The sequence below is a fragment of the Entelurus aequoreus genome, unplaced genomic scaffold (genome assembly GCF_033978785.1).
Source record: "Entelurus aequoreus isolate RoL-2023_Sb unplaced genomic scaffold, RoL_Eaeq_v1.1 HiC_scaffold_29, whole genome shotgun sequence".
Taxonomy (NCBI): Eukaryota; Metazoa; Chordata; class Actinopteri; order Syngnathiformes; family Syngnathidae; genus Entelurus; species Entelurus aequoreus.
Genome location: NW_026907961.1, coordinates 384,114 through 390,880, shown reverse-complemented (window position 1 = coordinate 390,880; position 6,767 = coordinate 384,114).

Genomic DNA, 6,767 nt, shown 5'->3' with positions numbered 1-6,767 from the left:
AGTATAACAGTCATACTAAATATAAAAGTCATATAAACATAACTCCAAAACCAAACATGTGTCATGTCTAAAATTGCTTATAATAATGTATTCATGTGAGTTTGTAAGGTTTGCAAAAACAAAAAGTAGTGTTTTACTCAATATGAAAGTAATGATCTTAGAATCCTGAGATAATGCGAGAAAAGCAATACAAATGTATTCAAACACAACTTTTAAACCAAACATGTAAATTGTCTAAAAATGCCTGTAATATTGAATCTATGTAAGTTTTACTAGAATCAATTGTTTTTGTAAGGTTTGCAAATACAAAAATTAGGTTTTACACATAATGACATTATAACTTTAACACTCAATATGAAAGTTGTTTAATTATAACTCCTAAATACATATGAAACATGTCTAATAGCGTGAAAAAAAATATCTTTGTGAGTGTTGCTAGAAACATTTTCTTTTGTAAGGTTTGCAAAGACACAAGTTAGTTTTTTTTAACTCAATATGACAGTATAACGCCACACTCAATATGACAGTTATTTAAACATAACTCCTAAACCACACCTGAAAAATGGCTAATAATGCCTGAAATAATGCATCTTTGGGAGTTTTACTGGAAACATATGCTTTTTTTAAGGCTTGCAAACACAAAAATTATTTTTTTACTCAATATGACAGTAATGTTCTAAAAATCCTGAGATAATGTGAAAAAAGCAATACAAATGTATTACAACATAATTCCTAAACCAAACATGCAAAATGTCTGAAAATGCCTGTAATATTGAATCCATGTGAGTTTTATTTGAATCAGTTGTATGGTTTGCTAATACAAAAATTGGGTTTTATGACAAACACAAGTTAGTTATTTTACTCAATATAACAGTTTAGCTGTCATACTATATATGAAAGTTATATAAACATAACTCCAAAACCAAACATGCATTATGTCCAAAACTGCCTGTAATATTGTATATATGTGAGTTTTACTAGAATCAGGGTTGCAAATACAAAAATTGGGTTTTATGACAGTATACTGTCACACTCAATATGACAGTTATTTAAACATAACTCAAACAACACATGCAAAATGGCTAATAATGCCTGGAGCATGTATCTAGTTAGTTTTACTAGAAAAATGGTATTTTGTAAGGTTTGCAAAGACACAAGTTAGTTGTTTTTTTATTCAATATGACATTACAGCTGTCATACTAAATATGAAAGTTATATAAACATTACTCTAAAACCAAACATGCATTATGTCTAAAAATGTCTGTAATATTGTATCTGTGTGAGTTTAACTAGATTTAGTTGTTTTTGTAAGGTTTGCAAATACAAAATAAGGGTTTTACTCACTATGACGGTTTACAGTCACACTCAATCTGACAGTTATTTATTTAAACATAACTCCTAAACCACACATGCAAAATGGCTAATAATGCCTGGTGATATGTATCTTTGTGAGTTTTACTAGAAACATTATATTGTGTAAGGTTTAGTTAGTTTTTGTACTCAATCTGACAGTATAACTGTCATTCTAAATCCATCCATTTTCTTCCGCTTATCCGAGGTCGGGTTGCGGGGGCAGCAGCCTGAGCAGAAAATCCCAGACTTCCCTCTCCCCAGCCACTTCGTCCAGCTCTTCTCGGGGTATTCCGAGGCGTTCCCAGGCCAGCCGGGGACATAGTCTTTCCAATGTGTCCTAGGTCTTCCCCGTGGCCTCCTGCCACACCTCCCTAGAGGCGTTCGGGTGGCATCCTTAGCAGATGCCCGAACCACCTCATGGCTCCTCTCAATGTGGAGGAGCAGCGGCTATACTTTGAGTTCCTCCCGGATGACAGAGCTTCTCACCCTGTCTCTAAGGGAGAGACCCACCACCCGGCAGAGGAAACGCATTCCGGCCGCTTGTCTTTTCGGTCATAACCCAAAGCTGGGAACGTAGATCGACGGTAAATTGAGAGCTTTTCCTTCTGGCTCAGCTCCTTCTTCACCACAACGGATCGATATAGCGTCCTCAATACTGAAGACGCCGCACCAAGCCGCCTGTGGATCTCTCGATCCACTCTATCCTCACTCGTGAACAAGACTCCTAGGTACTTGAACTCCTCCACTTGGGGCAAGATCTCCTCCCCAACCTGGAGATGGCACTCGACCCTTTCCTGCGCGAGAACCATGGACTTGGACTTGGAGGTGCTGATTCTCATCCCAGTCGCTTCACAGTCAAGGACCCTGCCGAGAGTATAGACCTGGTCTACCGTTCCACGACCAGGACGAAAACCACGCTGTTCGTCCTGGATCCGAGTTTCCTCCTCTCCAGTAGACATGAATAGACCTTACCGGGAAGGCTGAGAAGTGTGTTTCACGATAGTTGGAACACACCCTCCGGTTCCCCTTCTTAAAGAGAGGAACCACCACCCCGGTCTGCCAATCCAGAGGTACCGCCCCCAATGTTCACGCGATGTTGCAGAGTCTTGTCAACCAAGACAGCCCCACAGTATCCAGAGCCTTAAGGAACTCATCCACCACCGGGGCCTTGCCACAGAGGAGCTTTTTAACTACCTAGGCAACCTAAGCCCCAGAAATAGGAGAGTCCACCACAGATTCCCCAGGCACTGCTTGGCCTGTCGGTATGCCCGCTGCCTCTGGAGTCCCATGAGCCAAAAGGACCCGATAGGCTCTTTCTTCAGCTTGACGGCATCCCTCACTGCTGGTGGCCACCAGCGAGTTCTAGGATTACCGCCACGACAGGCACCAAACACCTTGCGGCCACAGCTCCAATCAGCAGGCTCGACAAGAGAGGCACGGAACATGGTCCACTCAGACTCAATGTCCAGCACCTCCCTCGTGACATGTTCAAAGTTCTTCCTTATGTTTGAACATTGTGTTTGTTATGGACAATCCGTGACGAGCACAAAAGTCCAATAACAAAGCACCACTTGGGTTCAGATCCGGGTGGCCATTTTTCCCAATCACGACTCTCCAGGTTTCACTGTCCTTGCCAACATGAGCATTGAAGTCCCCCAACAGAACAAGGGAATCACCCGAGGGAGCACTCTCCAGTACTCCCTCAAGGGAATCCAAAAAGAGTGGGTACTCTGAGCTGCTGTTTGGTGCGTAAACATAACCAACAGTCAGGACCCGTCACCCAACCCGAAGGCGGAGGGAAGCTACCATCTCGTCTACTGGGTTAAAGTCCAACGTGCAGGCTTTGAGCAACAACAATTGCCACCCCAGCCTCTCATTGCTTGCAACGCCAGAGTGGAAGAGAGTCCAGCCCCTCTTGAGAGAACAGGTTCCAGAGCCCTTGCTGTGCGTCGAAGTGAGTCCAACTATATCTAGCCGGAACTTCTTCACCTCGCGCACCAGCTCAGGCTCTTTCCCTCCCAGCGAGGTGACGTTCCACGTCCCAAGAGCGAGCTTATGTAGCCGATAATCGGACCGCCAAGTGCCCTGCCTTCGGCTCTAGCCCAGTTCACACTGCATCTGACCTCTATGACCTCAATGGGCCCATGAGTGGTGAGCCCATTGGAGGATTGACCCACGTTGCCTCTTCGAGCTGAGCCCGGCAGGGCCCCATGGAGACAGGCCCAGCCACCAGTCGCTCGCCATCGTGCCCCACCTCTGCGCCTGGCTCCACAGGGGAGCCACGGTGACCTGTGCCTGGGCGAGAAAAAATCTAGGTCCTCGATTTGTACTTTTCATAAAGGTCTTTGAGCTGCTCTTTGTCTGATCCCTCACCTAGGACCTTTTCTCAGGGGATCCCGAGGCGTTCCCAGGCCAGCCGGGAGACATAGTGTTCCCAGTGTGTCCTGGGTCTTCCCCGTGGCCTCCAGGACGACAGAGCTTCACCTTCACCAGGGGTGTCAAACTCAAATACAGAGTGGGCCAAAGTTTAAAACTGAACAAAGCCGCGGGCCAAGGTTGAACAAATTAACCTTTTAATAGGGACCCAAACAAGTTTTGCATTTAATATTGAACAAGCAAGGCGTATATAACTTTATAGTGACATGCAAAATGGAGTTTCAAATAATAATAATAATAATTAAAAAATATCAATTGCATATCAAATACAATTTAAATAAAAATTGAATGCCTCTTTTCTATTTGCAGCCTTCTGAGGTAAATATCAACATTAACTTTTTCCACAGGATAATAAATTTGAAAATAAAATAACAATGAATAAAACAACCATTCAGGACTTTAAACTGCTCAGTTTGCAACACACTGATCTAATTTGATGTGCCCAAGCCAGATACCCGGCATCTTTTTTTAGATGCTAGTTCTTTAATGTCGGGGCTCAGGCTTTGAGCTGAGGCAACTTTCATTATCGAATAAGGTGTTCAACAGTCATATCTCGTACACCCAATTCTAACATCATTCAGACCCAGTCACAAGATATGTGCAGCTTCAGCACGCATACACAAATGAATGCAACGCATACTTCATCAACAGCGATACAGGTTACACTGAGGGTGCCAGTATAAAAAACTTTAACACTGTTAGAAATATACGCCACACTGTGAACCCACACCAAAAAAAAATAAAAAACACTTTTCGGGAGAACATCCGTACCGTAACACAACATAAACACAAAAGAACAAATACCCAGAATCTTTTGCAGCACTAACTCTTTCGGGACGCTACAAAATACACCCCTGCTACCACCAAACCTCCCCCCCCCACACACACACACCTTGTAGCGTCCCGGAAGATTTAGTGCTACAAAGGGTTCTGGGTATTTGTTGTGTTGTGTTTATGTTGTGTTACGGTGCGGATGTTCTCCCGAAATGTGTTTGTCATTCTTGTTTGGTGTGGATTCACAGTGTGGCGTATATTTCTAAAAGTGTTAAAGTTTTTTATTTGGCTACCGTCAGTGTAACCTGTATCGCTGTTGATGAAGTATGCGTTGCATTCAATTGTGTGTGGGTGCAGAAGCTGCACTGACGTGAAACTGGGCCGGCACTCGTTTGACTAGCTGAAAATAAAAAATAAAAAATTCGGGAGCAGTGCTGGAGTCACTTTTGTCTTGGCAAGTATTAGAAGTAGCGGTGAATGCGGTGTTACCGCGGCACTGCCGCAATGTATAGTCGCCGGTCCAGCTTTAGTGTTAATTTGATATTGCCTCAAGGGCCAAGTCAAATTACACGTTAGGCCAAATTTGGCCCACGGGCCAGAGTTTGACACCCATGACCTTCACTGTAAAAAATTACTGTAAAAATAAAAAATAAAATTACAGTTATATACTCCATCCATTTTCTACCGCTTATTCCCTTCGGGGTCGCGGGGGGCGCTGGAGCCTATCTCAGCTACAATCGGGCGGAAGGCGGGGTACACCCTGGACAAGTCGCCACCTCATCGCAGGGCCAACACAGATAGACAGACAACATTCACACTCACATTCACACACTAGGGCCAATTTAGTGTTGCCAATCAACCTATCATGTTCTTCTTAAATGCAGTTAAGTACTGTAAATTTTGTTGCATTTTTCAAAAAATATCAACCAGCAGTAAGTTACTGTAAAACCTACAGTGTAATTCAGTATTTTTCAGACTTGTTTCTGTGGTGTGATTGTATTATGGGAGAACTACAGAGTCGACAGGCTATGACGTCACGGGGTGCGACGGAGCGGGAGACAGTGTGGGAGTGAGTCAGAGAGGACACTTGTTGTGATTGAGCTTGAGCTAATAAAAGTATCCACATTATAAAGTACAGCTGGACTCACGTATTTATTCAGTAACACGACATGGTGTCAGAAGTCCTGTAGTTAATGTGGAGTGCAGCCAAGTGGAAAGATAGTTTGTACGCGTCTGTGGATAACGAAGTAAGGACAACATGAGCGAGGGGGACGGAGCCGCTGCAGCGCCTGCACGGCCACCCAGCGCGCCGGTGGTTGCCGTGGGACCGTGCGCTACGTTCAACATCCAGCCACCGGAGTCCTTTGACTTTTCAAATCCACAAGAGTGGGACAAATGGATCCGGAGATTCGAAAGATTTCGCCTGGCAAGTAACCTAAATGCAAGCTCCGAGGACAATCAAGTGAACACATTGATTTATTGCATGGGGGACGAGGCGGATGATATTCTCCGTGGGTTAAATCTGACGGCCGCTCAAAGACGTACATACCAGGGAGTGCGCGAGGGATTACCAGGCTTCTTTGTTGTGAAGAAAAATGTTATCTACGAGCGTGCTAAGTTTAACATGCGCAAGCAGAAAGAAGGGGAGAGTGTGGATTCGTTTGTCACTGCACTATATGCGCTGGCGGAGCATTGTAACTACGGGATGCTACACAATGAACTGATCAGAGACAGACTTGTTGTCGGATTGCAAGACAAGGGGCTGTCTGAACGCATGCAGTTGGACGCGGATCTAACCTTGGATAAAGCCATAAGAATGGCACGACAAAGCGAGGAGGTGAAAAGGCAGCAGTCTACTCTCCGAGGGGACACCACCAGATTAGAGGCAAGTGATGCAAAGTCTGTTGATAGAGTGTTCAAGAGCAACTTCAAGTCTGCTAAAAACAAACCTCAATATGCTGATAGCCCAAAGTACAAGCCACACAGTACTCAGTACAGCAAGGACAAGGGCGCACAGTCACTGTGTCAAAATTGTGGCAGCTCTCCATCCCATCCAAAAAGTGACTGTCCTGCTAACGATGTGAAATGTCATGCATGTGGGAGGAGGGGACATTACAAGCGTGTGTGCAAGTCCAAATCAGTGCATGAAGTTGAAGAGGATGAGGAGGAAATCTTCCTCGGCAGTGTCACGGAGGATGGGGATC